This window comes from Vespula vulgaris, chromosome 17 (genome assembly GCF_905475345.1).
Source record: "Vespula vulgaris chromosome 17, iyVesVulg1.1, whole genome shotgun sequence".
Taxonomy (NCBI): domain Eukaryota; kingdom Metazoa; phylum Arthropoda; class Insecta; order Hymenoptera; family Vespidae; genus Vespula; species Vespula vulgaris.
In genome coordinates, this window is record NC_066602.1 from 606,894 (window position 1) to 628,274 (window position 21,381).

General features: G+C 32.0%; 5 long non-coding RNA genes across 12 annotated transcripts in view; 2 read left to right on the forward strand and 3 right to left on the reverse strand.

Moving 5' to 3' along the window:
• Positions 1 to 21,381, reverse strand: part of LOC127070096 (uncharacterized) — a 64,748-nt gene that overhangs the window by 8,736 nt on the left and 34,631 nt on the right. The gene's annotated exons all lie outside the window — the stretch shown is intronic.
• Positions 165 to 7,794, forward strand: LOC127070110 (uncharacterized). 4 transcript variants are annotated; one of them, XR_007784124.1, is made up of 6 exons: positions 165 to 587; positions 4,976 to 5,297; positions 5,387 to 5,561; positions 5,645 to 5,828; positions 5,906 to 6,155; positions 6,636 to 7,794. It is a non-coding gene; the product is annotated as an uncharacterized LOC127070110 (long non-coding RNA). The 4 variants fall into 4 exon arrangements; XR_007784121.1 differs by having other exon boundaries at positions 166 to 587; positions 5,906 to 7,794; XR_007784122.1 differs by lacking the exon at positions 165 to 587 and adding an exon at positions 4,557 to 4,720 and having other exon boundaries at positions 5,906 to 7,794.
• On the reverse strand, positions 7,466 to 11,600 carry LOC127070203 (uncharacterized). Its single transcript, XR_007784339.1, has 2 exons — positions 11,043 to 11,600; positions 7,466 to 8,177 (listed from the first exon to the last, which is right to left on the reverse strand). It is a non-coding gene; the product is annotated as an uncharacterized LOC127070203 (long non-coding RNA).
• On the forward strand, positions 12,424 to 16,933 carry LOC127070180 (uncharacterized). Of its 4 annotated transcripts, none has more exons than XR_007784305.1 (3): positions 12,424 to 12,438; positions 13,183 to 13,599; positions 13,739 to 16,933. It is a non-coding gene; the product is annotated as an uncharacterized LOC127070180 (long non-coding RNA). The 4 variants fall into 4 exon arrangements; XR_007784304.1 differs by lacking the exon at positions 12,424 to 12,438 and adding an exon at positions 12,932 to 12,946; XR_007784303.1 differs by lacking the exon at positions 12,424 to 12,438 and adding an exon at positions 12,999 to 13,013.
• Positions 16,887 to 21,254, reverse strand: LOC127070120 (uncharacterized). Of its 2 annotated transcripts, none has more exons than XR_007784179.1 (3): positions 21,100 to 21,254; positions 20,778 to 20,910; positions 16,887 to 17,467 (listed from the first exon to the last, which is right to left on the reverse strand). It is a non-coding gene; the product is annotated as an uncharacterized LOC127070120 (long non-coding RNA). The 2 variants fall into 2 exon arrangements; XR_007784178.1 differs by having other exon boundaries at positions 20,778 to 20,905; positions 21,026 to 21,209.

Here is a 21,381-nt window from a genome sequence, read left to right on the forward strand (position 1 = left end):
GAAAGAAAAATAGGAAGACAAAACTTATAATGGTCACGACGAAGAACTTTCTCGAAATCGAAATAGTTCTGTTTCACTATGCTACTCTCGAATGGTGGTACGAGGCTAGGGAATATACTCCTTTGAAAGGATCAGAAGGTAAGCGGCTTCGGTCAGAGGGTATAATCGATTGAGTCCGGAAAGGTCCTTCGAAGGGACATCCAATGGTTCGTGCGGATCGTGGGTCAAAGTGAAATTTTTACTTTAATGAGGGTATATTCCTTTGTAAGAAAGAAGATTTCTTCGCGGAATGTTTTTTGATTACATCTTGTTCCACCCTCAAAAGAATTCAAAGCAGTCGAAAAGGGAAAATGGAGATCAATCCTAACGTTAACAGTGTTCTTGGATATCGAACTAATGTTAATTTGGATAGCATTTAGTTAGAAAGTTATATATACCGTAATAATATTTATTTCAATGCCATGAGTGAGATTAGGAACGGCAAAGAAAATATTAAGGCGATTAACATTATTCCAAAAAAGATTTGCGAATCCATGTCGAAGATGAAGAAGAAGAAAAAGGTGATACAGGGGATGAAGAAGTGGAAGGTGATTGTAAATATTATGTTCACGTTTAAAAATACCGAAATGAATTTAAGATAGGTTTAACTTTTGGAATGATTAAACCTGTAGATGTACAAAAGATTTATCGATTTGTTCCAAGTTTACGTCACCTCGTCATGGTTACTCCATCAAATTAAATTAAGTAATCATTCGATTAAATTGAAAGTAGATGAAATGTTGAATTAATTTTCTTAATTGTTTGTCCTAACATTCGTATCGTGTACTGAGAAAATATTCATAATATTTCATTTACATTCGATTAAATTGAAAGTAGAAGAAATGTTGAATTAATTTTCTTAATTGTTTGTCATAACATTCGCATCGTGTACTTAAAAAATATTCAGAATATTAATTTACGTTTTAGAGTAATATTGTAATATCAACAAATTTATTTACTGCGTAGCCAGAATTCTCTTGTTAATACGTTTTAATAGGCAATTGATGAAAATGCATTTGCGTATTACAATTTCCCATATGTATCGTCGCGTACCTTCGAATTAAACGATTCGTTATTATTTCTCTCCATCCGTGAGTGCTCTTATGCGCGCTTGAATATGCCAGTTCAAGTGGAAGAAATGAGTGCTCGCTCCTTTGAGCGTATATTTCCAGTCTGATTTTGTAGATAGGAAAAATATTTTTTCATTTGTTTTCCCCTTATCAAACCATACAGACAATTGGACGATACGACTGGCTGTATAACTCAATTAGATTTTAAATCCATTATCTAATTACCTGCACATTTAATTAAGTCTTCTGCAGATCGATGTACCACGCCTGTTTCAGTTCTTTCATTCGAACGACTGCATTTTCCTAAAAATTTACCTCTTATTGGAAAACTTAAATGAATGATCCAATCGTACTTCTTCTTATCAAATACTTGATATATTATGTTCTAAACTAGTTAGTTCCTATGGAAATATTATATTTCTGCAGTCGTTTATTTCTTTTTACGTGTAACTGTGTATAGCAGTGATTTATTATATTTTACGTAACATAATATTTGAATTTTCCGAATTTATCATCGGAATGATTTAACTTCTCAATGAGCGGACAGATAACACTGACGTAATACTTGGTTAGTCATTACTTATCGACATAGTAGAAATCTATTATAATTTGTTCAAGCTATCGTTATTCGATCAACCATCCGACTTAAAGCATATCATAAAAGTGTTGTAAGAAGATAGCTTTTCCATAAGATTATCTTCCATTTTGAATATAATCTTCCGAGTTTTATTTTCTATGGAATGCCAACGTCCTGTTCTCGAAAAAAGAATAAATGTGGATTAGTAAATAGCAAAATAATTCGATTCTTACAAAGTAAAATGATCGAAATTTATTAGTATAAAGAGTGATCGATAGGGGAAATCAAATGGAATAAAAGATATAAAAAAAAATGTTGTGCATGGAAAAAAAAAGAACACAGTATACGGAATATTGAATAAATAGAAGTATGATTTGATAATTTTTATAATTCTCCAACAGGGAGTAAATTTTTATGAAAATGTAGACGTTCCTATATAAGAACTGAATCAGTTACGTGGTACATCGCTCTGGAAAATACCTAACAGGTTAATTAAGTCATGCATCTAAGTAGATAACTAAATTACACAGGTTATCGTATTATCGAAATGTATGCTTGGTTTGATTAGAGGAAAACAAATGAAAAAATACCTGGCATATTTTCAAGATACGCGAGAAGTTATACGCACACGCGCCCATAGAATCGCACAATCATCCCGTCCATTTGAATAAGCTCACGCATGCGCAAAAGTACGCACCCAGATGGAGAGAGATAATAATAACACGAATATAATAATAATAACACGTTCAATATGAAGGTACTTGACGATATATATAGGGGAAAATATTACGCACCTGCAGATCATTATACCTCGAATGAATCATTAAAACGAGAATGCGAGATAAGCAGCAAATTAGTTGGTCGAAATCCCTATATTATTGAACACGTACATTAAATATTATAAACATTATTTAAGTGCATATCGTGAATATCATGATAACCAATTTGGAAGATTGAACTAAAGAATTCTCCTCTTTTCAATTATATTAAGTAATTATTTGAACTGACTATGACAATCACTTTAATAATTAGTTTAACAAATGGTTTAAATAATTATTTAAGCCGGTATAACGTTGATATGATGACGCAAACGTACACTGAATATTCGACGTATAATTTAAAAGAGTTCCCTGGCTAACATTAATATCCCGAAAAACGGTGAATTTTTTAATCGTACATGCAGAATTAATCATTTTCAAAGATAAACCTTGCTGAATACCATTTCAATTCCATTTTAATCCAGATTCCGTTTGCAACAGCGAACTGTTCTTTGACAAATATCACTCAACACATTCGATTACATCCTCTAAATAAAGCCTTTTTTTAAATTCTTAAAGTTTGGATCCTTTCAATTAGATATATTCCTTTTCCTCCTATAACCCTTCGAATGTAGCTTTATAAAACAATGCCATATTAACCTCGTCAAGGATTTTTGTCACTGCCTTTATAAATGTTTTGTTTTCTTGCTGGTTAATTTCGATCATGTAATGAAGATGGTGTGGAAATCAATACTACGGTTCACGTAAAGACTAGGACGATGTTTGAACAGGAAGCGTGCTGGGTTTGAAAAAAGCCTTCTTTCCAAACCCAGCACGTCGATTGATAATATGACAAGGAAGCTCTAAAACGTTTTGGAAACTATTGATGACTTTAGATAATAGAATACTGCCGATCGATACTATGTATTTCATTATCCAAACATAAGATATATGGATATACATTTTCTTTTCTTCCTTTTTTTATATTCGAGTTAAAATATAAGGCGTCATATCACTGGCTAAGAACTGTAACAAAAAAGTAAAAATGTTAATGCACAACGCTTCCGATGATAACATCCGACAACTTCGAAATTTAAATGATTGGCACTCCATGACAGGTGAAGAATTTGAAACGATCATAATGAAATATATAATGGATCATAACGAAAAAGCAAATACTTCTCATGCTGAGAAATTCACCAATGATATTATTTTTAATATGACCAAAAGAAATAGGGAAAACAATATTTTTTGCATGAGAAACATTTTTGGTCGATTTTGACAGATAGCAATCAAAAAATGTATAATTACGTTCACAAGATATTTTTATTATGAGATAATATCAACAAGAAAACTAATTTTTTTTTTTTTAATCAGTATTAATCTTTTGTAGGGAGAGATCGATAAAGTTGAAGCAAAAGACCATGTTGAAATACGCAGATATACAAAGTCGATTATACCATATGATAATTAAGAAGGGAAAAATATTCGTCGAGAAATCAATTTCCCCTTAATCCATGTCCCATTAGGCTCTTTCGGCTCGTTAGATCGCGTAATAGGAAATTTTAATCGACTTACGTAAGTCGTGTTCAAATGAAATACGTAGGAAAAAGGTAATATCACGAAAAAAAAAATTGTCTTCCCTGAATACAATCTTCATTACAACGTCATAAAAAAAGAGAGATGTGTAAAAAAAGACAGTGTTAACTTAAGTAATAGAAGAAGAATAGAAAATAATATTACGAAAAAAATTGTCAAACAATATTTTTTACTCAAAATTAATTTTTATTGATATATACTTTTAACCTCAAGAACAGGAAGAAATTTTCAAAATTCTTTAGTTCACTTCTAATTTCAGACTGTAAAAAGTAGGAACGAAAGAAGAACATAGAAAAAAAGAATAATTATTTATCGAATCAATAAATATCAATAGAGAAATTCATTTCCTCAGAGCTTATGACCTTTTCGGTTCTTTCAATCGTATGATAGGAAATATTGATTAACCTACATAAAACCCTGTGCAGAGGGTTCCCTCATGGTCGTTAGGTAAACTACCCAAAGCGATTTGTGGGGTATGAATTGCCTGTAAGAATATGGCGATAAAGCTGTGCGTCATTCCTTCGGAATTTGTCGAACTAGAAATACGTGAGCGAGTGTCGTACAAGAAATATTTGTTACGTGTGTACTTCATACGTTCCAAAGGGTAGTTTTACAAGGAGTTCAAGCGGTGGAAACAATTTCTTCGTTTTCACTAGTCTTGTGTTTCTGTTATCAATGTAAGGTGAATTTATCTGTAGGCATTAGTATGTAATTTATTATAAAATTTCAATTATATATTATGGAAATAAAACTGATTCTCGTGATCAATACCATCTTAATTATTGTTTGTTGCTTTTCGGAAAAGATACTTTACATCACTTAAAATGGCGTAATCCGATTTGCCTTCGATAACTATACATGCATACTATTAGATGAACAATTGAATGTCTATCGTAAGTCTGAACTAATCTACGAATTTTAAATTGTTTCAGAGATATACTAAAGGAAACGAAGGCGGAAGCAGGAAAAGTTCCAATAGCTTGCAAGTATTACAAAGGCCCGAGTTGACGGATATTTGAATTATAATTCCAAACAAGATATACGAAATTTCACTACCTCGTGTTAATGAAGTATTCTATATCCGAAGTGAAACATATTTACTTTGGCCTGTTCTTCCTTATATCCGGCGATAACTCCTACATGGATAGTACAAATGCAATCAATCAGATTATGATATGAAAACGTTTTTCTGTTTCTTCTTATATTTCAGTGGAAAATCAGTCAATGGTTTGTTTATCGAATTTTAGAGATAAGGTACAAGTTTGTTGTTCTTAAATGTACTGTCGAATATAAAATCTGTATCATAGGGATGTTTTATAATAATTTATTGAATTTTTACGCAGATTTTATGATAGCGACGAGAATATTTCTATTAATGAGTTGGACATTAAGTCTCTTAACTCTAGCTGGCATATATGTATTATATTAATGTGTATAATTCAAGAACCCATATATTTTTCACCTTTGTAAAGAAGAATATTTGATATGGGAAGCAAGATGTTCGATGAAAGAGAGGAGGTGAATAATAATATATGAATAAAAATTTCAATATTTTTTCATAGAATTTTGCGTTACATGTCATTCGTCATTTAATGTGTCAGATCGTAAAAGGGGCGGAGGTAGCTGACGCTGCTCACGAATTTATTAAAAAACTTGTAAACGATATGGAACTCAAGTTGATGAGAGAGGCACCATATTATCCGACGTATAGAAGTAAACATGTTGCTACTGGTAGAGCATTACTCTAGCAACCATCGACATCAATATTGAATTTTAATAAACGAGGTACGAAGAGATCAGATATAATTAACTTGTCATGTATCTTATCCAATTTTCTATATTAATTTCATCTTTTATAATAGAGTGCATTGGATCGTGTAATTAGAAGAGCGGTTCAAGATGCAGATAGAATTTTAACCAAGGAAGGAACATCGTTAGCGATAGTTCATGTATGCATTATGTGATTGGGAATACCTAGGAAGAGGAAAAAGAAGAAAAAACATTTGTGCTTGACGACGAAGTTTGGAAAGACCATTAGGGCGTTAGTTTAAAAAGCGTCGGAAGGTAGTACGAGGAAATGGGAGGGATTTACTTCTTCCAAAGGGTCCAAACGTAAGCGGCTTTAGTTGGAGGGTATACGCGATTGTACGTAGAATGATTTTTTAAGGGATCGTACGATGTTCCATGCGGGTCATGGATCGAAGGGGAATGGAAATGAAACTGAGGGAGGTTTATCATACAAAATAATTTAACATACAGGGACGATTAAAAGATTCAAAATTTTTGGAAATAATAACGATAGCAGGAGTATACTTTTAAATTATACGTGAAATAAAAAGTCCACGTTCGCATCATCGTTATTCCATCGATATAAATTAAGTAACAGTTCGCTATAATTAAAAAAGGAGAAATGTTGAATCCCATGTTTCAAATTGTTTGTCATCATATTCACGACATGTAGTTAAAAAATATTCGTAATATTTTATTAGCGTTTTTCATAAATATTATATATATACACACGGTGAGATGAACGTACCCTGAATATTTAACGCAAAATTTAAGTCTCCCGAGCTAACAGCACAATTTCAATAGGAAACTTCAGTGAAACACGGATTTCCCAAACAGTAGCAGTGCAAACACTCGATCCGCCCAAATCACTCTCTAACTGTGTGGTTCTCTCGAAGAGGAAATACGTGAAACAGAGGATGGTGAGATGAGGAAATAAAGAAATATGACAAGAGATTTTCTCCGAATACATTTTTTCTATTATCGTGCAATAATGGAAATGAATTCTAGGATAACTTAAACAATATATATTTGTTTACGAGATAAGAAGGTGATATTTGAAGAAAATGTATTTAAGGAATATTGAAGTAGATGTAACTTCCGACGAAAAAATGTTTTAACAACCAAATATTTTATAATAAGAATTATATAGTATGAAAATTGTAATACCCGTAATATGAAATAATATTAGAACACTATTTTTAAGTATGACTTAAACTTACGAAAGAAGAAACATTACATATTTCGTATATGATATTACCATTACTTTCTAGAAATTAACGTTGATAATTACAATAATTATTATTTTTGATGTTATTATTAAAATAATTTGAAATTATTAATACAAAAATCATTAATAATAATTACTTATATTATATATAATTACAGTTTTACTTGCATATTGCAATTAAAAAAGAGAAAAGTAACTGTCAATTTCGTTAGAAGATTTCAAGTTTTATGAAATAATTTTTCAAGTGCATAAAGGAAATAAAAATATAACTACATAGTTACAGGCGAGGGGAAATTATTCATCCCCAAACTAGAAAATTAATATCTAGGAATCTTGGTCTTCTAACGAGACGACGTGGGATTAACTAATCCAGGGGAAGTCATTCCTTCCGTGATTTTCGACCCAGTAATACGCAAGTGTGTGTCATACGCGAAATAATCCCTAGCTACCATACTTCCGAAAGAACAGCTTTACAAATAACAAAGACGGTTTAAACACCATTATCTCTAGTCATTCCATTATTCCATCAATCTTCTTCAAAATTTAGCAGTAGCTATTTGCATAAGATTTATTAGAAAATAACATTTCCATATTATAGAAATTACCGGATAATTACTCCAATTTGGGTTTAATACCATTTCGAATATTTGTGATAAATTCACTTGTAAATAAAAATACTTTCTTCGACTGTATAAAATCTTCGAAGATATTCAATAAATTATTATAAGGTATATAGATACGATATAGATTGTATAGTCCACATTACATTTTAGAATGAAAAATTTATCTTATGTCTAAAATATCTTACCATTCAATAAACACAGCATTGATTGATTTTCCATTTAAGCATAAATGTAAAAAGGAAAATGTTTCCATATATTAATCTCGTTGATGGTCTGGCTTGATTTGTACTATCCATATAGGACGTATAGTCGGATGTACGGAAGAACAGAAAGTGTCAATGAAAATGTGTTTCACTTTGGATATGCAATGTTATATTATCTGGTGGAGCGTTGTTCTTCTTTGGAATTACAATTCAAATATAAGTCAATTCGGCTCCTTTGCAATACATCCAGGCTATTGGAACTGCTTTCGTCTTCCGTTGGTTTAGTATATCCCTGAAACATTATAAGATTCGTAGATTAGTTAAGAGTTACGGAAGTCGTTCAATTGTACATCTAATTGTACTGTCCTCAAAAATAAATTTTGTTTCATCCTTTTAAGCGATATAAAGTACCTTTTCCGAAATGCAACAAACAATTATTTAGATAGCATTGATCACGAAAATCAGTATCATTTCCATAATGTATACTTGAAATTTTATAATAAATCACAAACTCATGACTACTAACAAATTTACTTTACATTGATAGTATAAGCAAATGACCAGTAAGAATGAAGAAATTGTTTCCACCGCCTGAATTACTTGTATAACGGATCTCTTAAACGTATGAAGTATGCACGAACAAATATTTGTTGTACCACAATCGCTCGCGTATTACTAGTTCGACAATCACCCAAGGAATGACCTGCAGCTTCATCGCCGTCCTCCGAACGACGGTATTTATACCCCGCACAACGCTTTGGATTCTTAACCCAGCGAACACGATAGCGCCCTTTGCACAGGGTTATTACACTTGATGTAGATTAATCAATATACAGAAAGAACCAAGATGCTCATAAGTTACGAGGAAATGAATTTCTCTATTGATCTCTTTTAATTGGATGTATCATTATTCTTCTTCTTGCTCTTCTATGTTCTTCTGTCGTCTCTTTATTCCCATCCTTTTCTTTACAATTTGAAATTAGAAATTAATTAAAGAATTCTGAAAATTGGCAAATATGTTTCTTCTTGTTTTTGTCGTTAAAAATATTTATGAATGAGAATTAATTTGGTGCAAAGAATACTGTTTGACAATTTTTTTTTGGTATACTACTTTCTGTTCTTTTTCGATTACTTAATATAACAATCTCTTTTTTACACATCTGTCTTTTTTTAAAACGCATTAGTAAAGAATATGGATTAATACAAAATCATTCGTCACTTTTTTTCCCGAATATCATCTTTATCTCTTTTACGTATTTTATTTCGACACCATTTACGTAAGTCAATCAGAATTTCCTATTACGCGATTAAACGCAGCGGAAATGCTTCATTTCATATGGATTGTGGGGAAATGAATTTCTCTATGAATATAGATTTATCGACAGGTAGATTTATTGAATAGTCGACATAGAGACTTGAAATGAACCTGAGGATGGTATATTTTACTTATTATAATTATTATACTTATTAATATTATTATTATTATACTTATTATTATTGTATCTATTATTATATCAAAATATAAGTTATAAATGCTGTAGAAAGGCAGCATTTTCTTGAAATTTAGTTTCCTTCCAAATATAGTTTCTTAAATCCTGCTTTCTACGTAATGCCAACACATTTCGTCATGATAAATATGTATGAATGAATAATTACGTACCAAAAAAAATTTCCACAAAAATTTCCAAAGGAAGTTATGTAAAATTAAATTTTTACAAAGTAAAGTGACTGAAAGGAATGGGGAGAATCAAAAGAAGAAAAAAGAATCAAAAAGAGAAATGTATCTAAAAAAAATATCCCCTTTACTGCAGCAAGTATCCGAAAATATTGGGAACATTTGGATAGAATTACTAGGGATGATACCCTCCTTAATATACGAAAAATAATTAGTGGAAACAATGCTCGCTCCACCATTTAGAGAGCTTACTACCTATATGCGGTGGTTGAATAGCCGTTTATTCTGAATTGAACCCATATTCTCGTTCAAACAAGTTTCTTGGAGTTTCTGAAGAGAGATGGTTCAGAATGATATAAAAGCTCGCAGTCAGTCACGATAATGGAAATCATTTATATCATTTTAGAAAATATGCTCTCGGATAGATAAACGATATTTCAATTTTATATCGTTTAATGTTGACCCAAGAATTTATTTTCATAGGATTTTTTTCATTTACCATGTTTTAGAGAATCGCATAATTCTATATACATATATATGATCTATATTCGAGACGCTACATTACAGATCTTATTATATAATTTCGTGTTTAACACTAGGATATACCGTTTTATAAGATACAATAGAAAGTTGGATAGTTTTTGATTATTATTTTACACTACATTTCACACTGTGCAATTCTTCTTCGATATGTTATTGTATAATATCGAACAGAAAAGAAAATATAATTAGAGCTACCGGATTTATGGTATGTTTGTTTATACATTTTTACGATTTAATCGTATGATCGTATATAGAGCCGACCGCAGCTGTTGCCTCTTCCATGATGTTATATCGTGCTTGCTCTCCCTATTGACTCTAATACTACCTATTGACGAGTCTAACATGTGAGTTGATTTTCTTGGCTGATACTAGTTGAATTGCAGGCTTTAATGTCAGTTAATCAATTAGAATAGAGATACATGACTCAAGGAGAACGGGAGTACAAAGAGACAAATGGAGAATCTTCGAGAGATACATATCGACAATCGAACCGGTATCGTATGTTTTCGTAAATAATCGTATTAGTTTTCTTTTTGTAATTATCATACTTTCCGCTTGCTTGAAGCGAAAGTCTGTTTCAGAGGGTTTGAAAGAGATTTGACGTATTTTCCTGATAGAAATAAAATCCTGAATATAAACTCAAATATTGTGATAAATAGTTAGGAATCTTAAAAAGTATATTAAAAGATTAATTGAACGTTTTTAATATCTTCGGATGATTTTGAAGTATGTTTAACAAAAATAAAATATCAAAGAGATCGAAATTTTTTAAGGATCACTTTTTTTCAATACCACCGTGTAAATCGTTTAATTCTAATAACTATGAAATATGCGGACAGAGCAATTTAAAATTGCTCGAATATTCACTTTGATATATTAACATAATCATTTTTGACATTATTTTCCAAGAAATTCGACCTATATCGAAATGCGACTCACCTATATCGTCACCTTCGCCTTCTTCATCCCCTGTATCACCATTTTCTTCAAAATTGATTCGCAGAACTTCCTTTTTGGTATCTTTGAGAATCGCCGTGAGATTTTCTTTATCGTTCCCAAACACCCGAACGGCATTGAAATAAACATTATTACGGTACATATAATTTTCTAGCCAATTGCTATCCAAATTAACATTAGTTCGATATACAAAGACACGGTCAACGTTATTGTAGATCCTTATTTTCCCTTCTCGACTGCGTTGCATCCTTCTGAAGATGGAACAAGATGAAATGAAAGAAGATTCCGGAATGAAATCTTCTTTTCTACGAAGGAATATTTCCCCATTAGAGAAAACATTCCACTTTGACCCACGATCTGTGTGTACCGTCGGACGTCTCTTCGACCAACCTTCTGAACGCAATCGATTATATCCTCTTAACGAAGCAGCTTACCTTTGGATCCTTTGAAGGGAGATATTTCCTAGCCCCCTACCACCGTTCGAGCTTTGTAAAACAATACTACATCGGAATCGAGAAGGTTCGTCGTCATGACCTTTAAAAATGTTGTCTTCCTATTTCTCTCTCTGGTTATTATCGATCACCTAACGAGCACGGTATAAAAGATGGTATTACGAGTAAGTTAGAGAGAAGAACGATGTTTCAAAAGGAAATGTCTTGCTATTGATACCTGCAAGATCATTTATGGTATTCCCTACAAGCACTAGAGAAATTTTGAAAGACGTTGAGAATTTTAGATAATAAAATTTCTCCGACCTATCTGTAATTCAATGTGTGCTCTACATGCATAAGATATATGGATATGTAGTTTTTCCCCCATTTTTTCAAATTGGGCCTACAATGTGAAGTATCCCGTCAGTGTCGATGAACTGTATCGAAAGACTGAAAATTTCAAAGGACGACTAAATACTTCTCATCCTGATCACTTCGCCGATTATACAAATTTTTATTATGGAAAAAAGAAATCGAAAAAAAAATATTGTAAGCATAAATAACATCTTTGGCCGACGTTTGACAGATGGAAATAAAAAAATTTGGGAAATAACGCTCACAAGATATTTTTGTTATGAGAAAATTTCAACGATAAAATTAATTCCGTTTCATTTAATATTAACGCTTGATACAGCGCGATGAATTGATCGAAGCAGATGCGTTTATCACAATATGCAGTTCTGTAATGTGGAACATTAGATATGGGAGTCAATAGGAAATGGCAACAGTCAGTCGAATTGAAAGAGATTGGCCCACAAACCTGTTTCCCCCTACTCTCATCTCTTACGGAACATTCGACCGCGGAATAAGAAGTTTTGATTGACTGGCGTAAAACGTATTCAAATCAATAATGCGAAAAGGAAAATATATATGACGAATGATTTTCGGTAAATCTATATTCTTTGTCATTATGTAATAAAGAAAGACAGATGCTTGTTAACTTAAATAATACAAAGAAAACAGAAGGTAATATTACTAAACAAATTTACAAGCAATATTTCTTGTTTGATATTAATATATATTTTTAAATATTTTAAACGATAAAACTGGGAAAAATATTAATAGCCGATTATCAAAATTCTTTAGTTAATTTCTAGTTGCAAATTCTAAAGAACAGAAGGTATGAAACAAAGAAAAGACCAGAAACAAAAAAAGGAAAATAATTTCTCCAGTTAATGGGAGTATCATTGAGAAGTTTTGCTTACTTACTTCCCACCCACGACATTTCGGCTCTTTCTTTGACATAATACGTGGTATTGATTAACTGCATAGAATGTAAATCTCTTTCCACCGAACCACGCCTCGGAAATTAGCTAGGTCATCCAAGATGGCGATTTGCGGAAGAAATTCTGCAGAAGTCATCTTCTCAATAATTTTTGAAGGAGTAATACGCAAGTAAATGATAGAATGATCGCGTATATATTTCTTACGTTTCAAAAGAAACTTACAAGCAGTTCAAACAGTACTAACAATTTCTTCATTCTCCCTAGTCTTTTGTTCGTTATCGATATAAAGTAAATTTATCAGTAGTCATTAGTATATAATTTATTATAAAATTTCATTTCTATTGTGGTAATGAAACTGATTTTCGTGATCAATGCCATCCTAATTATTATTTTGTTGCTTTTCAGAGAAGATACTTTATCTGACTTAAATGGGCCTAACCCAATTTACCTTCGATGGCTGCATATTTAAATGAACAATTGAATGTCTATCCTAAGTCGTAACTAATTTACGAAATTTAAATTATGTCAGAGATATACCAGACTAAATGAAGGCAAAAGCAATTCCAATAGTTCAGAAGTATTGCAGAGGATCAGAATTGAACGATATCTGGATTGTAATTACGTCCAAAGAAGATATATGGATTTCAACTAAGCTTAATACGATCATTAAACATTTGACATCCAAAATGAAACGCTCTTCCATTGGTACATCCTGTTTTTCCTCAAATCCGACGATTCGTTCTACTTGGATAGTAGAAATGTCGGAACGTCAACGAGCGTAGGAAATGGAAACGTTTACCTCTTCAGTCTTATATTTCAATGGTAAATCAAACAGTGCTGTCTTTATCGAATGTTAAGATATTTTAGAGATAATATATAATTTTTTTATTTTAAAGTATAATATGGAATATAAAATCTGTATCATAAGTATATTGTAGAATAATTTATTGAATTTTTACAGAGATTTTATCATGGCGACTAGAATATTTCTATAGTGGAACATTATTCGAGCATATTGAAGCAGAAGAGTGTTTCAAGAGGCAGTTGAAAATTCTAACAAAGGAAGGAACATCGTTAGCTATTGTTCATGTATGCATTATGTGATTGTGAATACCTAGGAAGAGGAAAAAGAAGAAAATACATACGTGCTTGACGACGAAGTTTCGAAAGACCAATATGGCGCTGTTTTATAAAACTTGGAACCCTCGTACGGGGAAATGGGAGGGACCTTCCTTCTTCAAAGCATCTAACCGTGAGCTGCTTCAGTTGGAGGGTATAAGCGATTGTGCTCAAAAAGATTTGTCGATGAGCCGTCCGACGTTCCACGCGGGGCAAGGATCACAGGGGAATTAAAATGAAACTGAGGGACGTTTATCATATAAAATAATTGAACAGACAGGGACGATCAAAAGATTCATCTTTTTTCAAAGTAATACCATTAGCAGGGGAATACTTTTAAATTAAACGTGAAATAGAAAGTCCACGTCACGTCATTGTTGTTCCATCGATTTAAATTAAATAACCATTCGATATAATTAAAAAGGTAGAAGTATTGAATTCTATATTTCAAACTGTTTGCCGAAATATTCACGACATATACATAAAAAATATTCGTAATACTTAATTAGAGTTTTTCTTAAATATTGATATTTGGATGAAATAATTTGGTGCGTAACGCTAATTACCCATTTAGTATATTACGAAAGGAATTTCGTGATAGTGGATGTCCGTAATACGTTCTCCCATATTTATCCTCAAGTACCTTCGTTTAAACCTTTCTCCATTATCTCTCTCCATGTACGTGTGCTCTGGTGCGCGTCTATCGGCATCAGATCGAGTGGCTTGCATTGAGTGTGCGTGTGTACGTAGAACTCCTGCCTTATTTTGATAATAAGGAAGGTATTTTTTCATTTGTTTTCTTGTCATCAAACCAAGCAAACAATAGGAGATTGGCTGTATAATTCAATAACCTATTTAGATTCATTGTTTGATAACAAGCTTACATATTTTGCAGAACAATAGCCTATTTTCTAAGGAACCAATTGATTTGGAACCTTATATACGTTAGATTAGATAATTAGAAGTGTAATGGTATTATTGTTTTGCATTCTCCAATAGGGAGTAACTTTCCGGAACAATTTATCCGTTCATATGGAAGAATCATATCAGCCGTGGTATATCGATCCGCAAAAGACAAATGAAATCATACAGCTAAATAGATAATTGAATTATACCGTTAATCCTATTATCGCATTGTCTGCTTGGTTTGATGAGGGAGAACTAATGAAAAAATACCATCCTTGTTTTCGAAATAAGAGAGGAGATGTACGCAAACACGCGCACTCATTTCCGTCCACTTGACTGGAACACGTATACGTGCATGTGCACGGAGAGAGTTAGTAATAAATCGTTCAATATGAAAGTGCTAAACGATAGGTAGGAGAGAACGTATTCCTCAACGAGCAAATCGTTAAATGCCGATCAATACCCCTTAACAAGGGAATTTGTAGGCATGGAGAATCATATATTTTTGCAGAAAAATCACAATTTTGTCCATTATAATTTTCTATGATGTCTGTGATAAATGTTGAATCTATTCTTTTCCAACATTATCATCCCTCGCATTATCCGTGAGGTCTTTCCGTTTTTTTGTTAGATGTAATGACTATCACTCCTATCGTTTTCTTCCCGATTAATATTTTTTTTTTCTAAGATGTCTGTTTTAATGTTTGTCTTGTAGCCAAAATTCTCCTTCGATATTACTTATGGCACGAAACTTACTCGTGTTTGGAAATTTTGCCATTCTCTTAATGAAAAAGAAATGAGTAAGTAAACAGGTTGGAAGACTGAAATTGTATATTACGAAATCACGAAACGATATATACCAAAGGAATATTACGTTTCTGATTTTTTGGCTTATTAGTGTAGGGAACTATCTGTTTCACTAGAAATTTCAATACGACACGAGTTCAGCTTCGCAAATCTCCCCTCAGTTTCATGATTGCTTGTTTACTCCATCAAATATCATTGCATCGTACGAAGCGTACTCGCGTACAATTGCAGACAAGTCCTTATCTCTCTCTTTAAGTGGTTTATAGAAGCCCTCAGACCGTTGTGAACGTACTTCTTTTTCATAAAATCGACTGACATTCTTTTCATATAACTTGGTAATTTGACCATTTCTTGATTAACTAACCGAGTGGTTCTCTCGAAGGGAAAATACGGTAAAGAGGGGAAGGTAATATTAGGAAACCATAAATGTGACGAAAGATTTTCTCCGAATTCGTTTTTTATTATTATGGAATAGCGAAAATGCTATCTTCGATAACTTGAGCAATATGCATTTGTTTACAAGAAAAGGAAATAATATTTGGAGAAAATGTTTTCATGCAATATGGCAGTAGATATAACTTCCGACGAAAAAATTTTTTAAGAGAGATGATTTTACTATAAGAATTACATAGTATATACGTAGCACGAAAATTTATAGTGATATCATTATGAATAATAGAATACTATATAGAATCATTAGGAATAATAGAATACTGGTAATAGAATACTATAATATCCATAATATCATTATGAATAATAGAATACTGATAATAGAATACTATTAAGCATAAGTCAGACTTACAAAAAAAATAACAGTGCGAATTTCCTATATTAATATCCGATTAACTTCATAAGAATTAGTCTTCATAATTACAATAATTATTATTATAATAATTAATTATATTATAAATAATTACAGTTTTATGTGATTATTTCAATTAAAAAATAGACGAATTATTGTAAGATTCTCATTAGGAAATTCCATGATATATTACACAGATAATTTCGCATGAACATAGAGTATATATACATATAATTACATAACTATAGGAGTGGGGAAATTATTTATCCCCATGCGTTCTAGTTAGATAATTAGATTTTAGGAAGCTTGGTCTTCTATCCAGCTAACATGTGGCTAATTAAACTAGGTTAAGTCATTCCTTCCGGGATTTGCGACCCAGTAATACGCAAGTGTGTCTCATACGCGAAATAATCCCTAGCTATCATCTTTATCACTAATCATTCTATTATTCCATTAATATTCATTAAATTTGACATTATATTTGTATAAGATTTATTAAAAGATTTCATTTCCATATTATAGTACTTATCGGATAATTACTCCCATTTGGGATTCGTACCATTTAGAATATATGAGATAAATTCACTTATAAATAATAATACTTTCTTCGACTGCATATAATCTACGAAAATATTCAATAAATTATTATAAAATAAATAAATATGTTATAGACTTTATATTCGACATTACATTTTAGAATAAAAAATTTATCATATCTCTAAAATATCTTATCATTAAATAAACACAGCGTTGATTGTTTTTCCATTTATAAGCAATTTTAAAAAGGAAAATGTGTTCATATAGTAATCTTATTGTTTTTCTGGCATTTGTACTATCCATGTTGTACAATCGTATCGTCGTATGTACGTAAGAATAGATAGAATCAATGTGATTGCTTTTCACTTTGGATGTGCAATGTTATATTATCTGGTGGAGCGTTGTTGAAATTTTTTTATCTTTTTTGGAATTACAATTCAAATATAAATCAATTCGGCTCCTTTGCAATACCTCCAGGCTATCGGAACTGTTTTCGTCTTCGGTTGGTTTAGTATATCTCTGAAACAATATAAGATTCGTAGATTAGTTAAGACTTACGGAAACCATTCAATTGTTCATCTAATTGTATTGTACTCAAAAATAAATTTTGTTACATCCTTACATGTGATATAAAGTACCTTTTCCGAAAGGCAACAAATATTAATTTAGATTGTATTGATCACGAAAATCAGTTTCATTTCCATAATACAAAATTGAAATTTTATAATAAATCACGAACTTACGATTACTAACAAATCTACCTTGTATTGATAGCTTAAACAAATGACTAGTAAGAATGAAGAAATTGCTTCAAACGCCTGAATTACTTGTATAACGGATCTCTGGGACGTATGAAGTATGCACGAACGAATATTTGTTGTACCACACTCGCTCGCGTATTACTAGTTCGACAACTACCGAATGAATGACCTATAGCTTCATCGCCGTCCTCCGAACGACGGTATTTATACCCCGCACAACGCTTTGGATTCTTAACCCAGCGAACACGATAGCGCCCTTTGCACAGGGTTATTACACTTGATGTAGGTTAATCAATATATAGAAAGAACCAAGATGCTCATAAGTTACGAGGAAATGAATTTCTCTATTGATCTCTATTAATTGGGTGTATCATTATCCTTTTTCTTCTATGCTCTTCTGTCGTTTGTTTTCTCCCCTCCTTCTCTTTACAATTTGCAATTAGAAATTAATTAAAGAATTCTGAAAATTGCCAATTATGTTTCTTCCTGTTTTTGTCGTTAAAAATATTTATGAATAAGAATTAATCTGGAGCAAAGAATATTGTTTGACAATTTTTTTTGTTATATCACTTTCTGTTCTTTTTCTATTATTGAAGATAACAATCTCTTTTTTACACATCTGTGTTTTTTTATAATGCATTAGTAAAGAGTATTGATTCATACAAAATCATTTGTCACTTTTTTTTCCTAATATCATCTTTATCTCTTCTACGTATTTTATTTGGTCACCATTTACGTAAGTCAATCAAAATTTCCTATTACGCGATTGAACGACTCGGAAAAGCTTAATTGGATATGGATTGGGGGGAAATGAATTTCTCGATGAAGATAGATTTATCGACAGATAGATTTATTGAAGGGTCGTCCGACGTTGCACGGGGAACGTGGATCATAGAGAATTGAAATGAACCTGAGGGTGGTATATTTTGCAAAATGATTCCACACGTAGGGACGATAAAAAGCTCTACCGTTGTTCGGGAGCTCGAATTCTCATGCAAAGATTCATTCGAGGTAAATGATTTGCAAGTAATACGTTTTCCCATACTTAGCTTCAAATACGTTCATACTGAACGTATTATTATTATCTCTCTTCATCCATGTGTGTACATTCGCGCCTGCGTTAGCGTTTTCAAGTGGACGAGATGATTGTGCGATCCTATGAGGGAGTGTGTTATATCGTTCAATATTGACGCAAGGATTTATTTTCATAGGATTTTTTTTCTTTTATCATGTTTTAGATAATCGCATAATTCTGTATAGATATAGATGAGCTATATTCGAGACGCTAAAGTATAGATCGTATTATACAATTTCGTATATAATAATATGTTATAACTACATTTTATAATATACGATAGAAAGTTGTATAGTATATGATTATTATTTTCCACTATATTTCATACTGTGCACTTACTCTTGGGTATATTAGTGTATAATATTGAACAGAAAAGAAAATATAATTAGAGTTACCTGATTTAGGACATGTTTACGCGATTTAATCGTATGATCGTATATAGAGCGAACCTTTGTGATACATATCAGCAATCGAATTGGTATCGTTTGTTTTCGTGATTAATATTATTAGTTTTCTTTTTTTAAATATCATACCTTTCGCTTGTTTGAAGCAACAGTTCATTTCTGAGTTTGAAGGAGATTCTGACATATTTTTCTGACAAAAATAAAATTCTGATTGTTGACTCAAATATTTAAATAAGTAATTAGAACGCTTAGAAAGTATACTAAAAGATTCACTGAACATTTTTAATATTTCCGTAAAATTCTGAAATTGTATTTAAAAGGGAAGATAATTATATGTGCGCTCATTGAAAAATTAAATCATTCCGATGATAATTCGGAAAATTCAAATATTATGTTACGAAAGATATGATAAATCACTGCTATACTCAGTTACACGTAAAAAGAAATAAACGATTGCAGAAATATAATATTTCCATAGGAACAAACTAGTTTAGAACATAATATAAGAAGTATTTGGTAAGAAGAAGTACAATTGGACCATCCATTTCAGTTGTCCAACAGGAGGTAAATTTTTAGGAAAATGAATGTCGTTCCGATGAAAGAACTGAGACAGTCGTGGCACATCGATCTGCAGAAGACTTAATTAAATGTGCACGTAATTAAGTGATGGATTTAAAAAGATAATTGAGTTATACAGCCAGGCGTATCGTCGAATAGTCTGCATGGTTTGAAAAGGGGAAAGCAAATGAAAAAATACCTTTCCTATTTGCAAAATCAGATAGGAAATGTGCGCTCACAGGACCGCACACTCATTTCCCTCGGCTCGAAATGGCGCATTCAAGCGCGCACAAGAGCACACACGGACGGACAGAAATAGTACCAAATCCTTTAATACGAAGGTACTTGACGATACGTATGGGAGATCGTTATACGCAGATGCATTTTCATTAAATTCCTATTAAAACGTACTAACAAAAGAATCCTGGCTATGTAGCAAATTAATTCGATTCTTTAAAATTACAAAATTACTCTTAAACGTAAATTAAATATTTTGATTATATTTTAAGTACACGATGTTACGCGATTCAGAAAATTAATTCAACATTTCTTCTACTTTCAATTAGTCGACTGATTACTCAATTTAATTTAATGGAGTAACTATGACAAGGTGACGTAAACATGAAACAAATCCGTAAATCCTTTAAGCGTCCCTACAGGTTCAATCATTTTGATATTTTAATCATTCAAACCTGCCTTAATTCAAATTCGATTATTCTGAGCTCAATCTTCAATCAATGATTAAAACTTCCATTCTCATAATCGTTTCTACACTCGATATCATTTTCTGTTTTTTCCTTATTATTTCTATTATTCCCGATAGGTCACGTTGATCCATTTAACTTCTTTCATACGATACACCTTCTTAGAAATTTTAGAATTCAAATCGAAATTTTGCAAAATCAATGTTCGGCCAAGGACAAACATCGTTTTGATTAGAATTAAATTTATTATGGAATCATCGTTGTCGAGATAAAGTGTATCGTCGATTGAAACGTGAGCGAGCGTGGACTACTAATATTTACACTCACCCTCTACTACTTCATCCCCTGTATCTCCTTCTTCTTCATCTTCATCCTCTTCTTCTTCTTCAATAATGATTCGCAGAACATCTTTTTCGGAATCACTATTAATCGCCCTAAGGTTTTCCTTATCGTTCCTAATCTCGAAATTGAAATAAATATTATTACGATATATATAATTTTCTAACTAATTGCCGAAATTAATATTAGTTCGATATCCAAAAATACGGTCAACGTTATTACTGATTTTTATTTACCCTTCCCGACTGCATTGAATCCTTCTGAAGTTGCAAAAAAATAGAATCCAAAGAGAATCGGCGAGGAAACTTACTTTTCTACGAAGGAACGTTCCCGCATTAGAGCAAAAATTCAACTTTGACCCATGATCCGTATGAACCGTTGGACGTTCCTTCGAAAAACCTTTCCCAACGCAATCGATTATATCCTCTTACTGAAGCCGCTTCCCTATTGATCCTTTGAAGGGATGATTCCCTAGCCCCGTACCACCATTCGAAAGCAGCATAGTAAAACAGTACTATATCGATTTCGAGAAGATTCGTTATCAAGGCCAATATAAATTTTTTCTTCCTATTTTTTGTTTGTTTAATTTCAA